The sequence below is a fragment of the Primulina huaijiensis genome, unplaced genomic scaffold, assembly GCF_012295235.1.
Source record: "Primulina huaijiensis isolate GDHJ02 unplaced genomic scaffold, ASM1229523v2 scaffold205928, whole genome shotgun sequence".
NCBI lineage: Eukaryota > Viridiplantae > Streptophyta > Magnoliopsida > Lamiales > Gesneriaceae > Primulina > Primulina huaijiensis.
Genome location: NW_027354270.1, coordinates 1 through 1,454, shown reverse-complemented (window position 1 = coordinate 1,454; position 1,454 = coordinate 1). Strand labels below are relative to the sequence as shown.

The 1,454-nt window shown below is 38.7% G+C and overlaps 1 pseudogene; it reads left to right on the top strand.

The window, feature by feature from the left end:
* Positions 1-201: 201 nt before the first annotated feature.
* LOC140966396 (UPF0496 protein At1g20180-like) lies at positions 202-1,449 on the top strand (annotated as a pseudogene).
* Positions 1,450-1,454: the final 5 nt, after the last annotated feature.

The following is a 1,454-nucleotide window of genomic DNA, read 5'->3' as shown; positions in this document are numbered from 1 at the left end:
ACACACACACACACACACACATATATATATATATATATATATATTCATTAATGGCCTCCATTTCATGCATGCAGCTAAGCTGGTTAATTGTATTATTGTCAAAGATGAACACGTAAAGAATTTTTACGTACAAGGAAAGCTACAGTATAAAGACTCAATCATTCATGCGGCTCCCGGTGTTATAATAAGCTGCCTAGTATTTACTTGTTTTGGCATATAATAAATCCCTTTCATGTTACTTCAAAAGTTGTTTTTTCATTTGCTAAATATCAGGATGAAAAAGATCATGACATGGTGGTCTAAGCTCAGAAAATTGTCAATCCAAAAGAGAGGTGAGTATTTGGAAATGTTATGAATATATTCGATGCCGTGAAATCACCCTTTGGATCTAATTTCGTGCACTGAAATCTCATGCATCTGTTGATTAAAAGGTCGGAAAATGAAACCCTTCTTGGATCTTAGTTTATAAAATTTCGATTTGTGCTCAAAAGATAGTCCAAAACGACCCTTTCGAATTATGAGATATGTGGCAACTTTTTGTAAACATTTTAATGGTGCTTTGTCAACTGGATGCAGGTAGATATGGAGAAGATATGAAAAGCTTAGTGGGCACGTCAAATACCGTGAATGAAGAATATAAGGAAGCCTTTAGGACCAAGTCTTACGTAGAGATATGCAAAAAAATCCAAGGCCGGCTCGAAAAATCATCATTGCCACCGTCTTCTGGGCATACGCAATGTATCCAGTTCTCTGAATATTTGCCAGAGCCCGAGACCCTAACCTCCATACTTGAGAGCTCCAACCTCCATCCATCACTCATCAACTACTTTCAAATCAGCCAAGAAGCATGCAAAGTCTGTGAATCGCTCCTCCAAAATGTCCACCAAGTACGTGCCCAGTATAGTGCTATAGATCACATTATGAACTTTATTAAACGAGTACGAAACAACAAAAGTTGGACCCAAGATCAATACGTAATGGTTTATAGAAGTCTTGCCTTGTTCGCCTTACGTAAGAAACCCCCTTTCAATCATTAATACAAAGAAATTCCACGAGTTACATGACAGCAATATGCTTTTACTTCATGAATTAACATCACAATACTTAAAGACTAAAAGAAGATCGAGATTCATAATATGCGTCAAAAAGGTTGTCGCAGCCAGAGGCCGTGGCGCATTAGGGCTAATTCAGCCGGGTTCTTTCTGCCTGTTCTGGACAAAGAAAGGGAACCGAGACCAGCAAAAGTTCAACAAAACTTGTCCTGACAAGCTCAGAGTACAACTTGATAGAGTGGGGAGAGGGGTTTATATACTGATTAATGATTTTGACACAATGAGTCAACTGGTTCAAAGGCTGCACGATGAGATGGAGCACATGCAACTCGCGGCAGGTATTTGTGTCACGAGGAAATGGAAGAATGTGATGTTAAAAGTTCTGCAGGAATTTCAAATCCA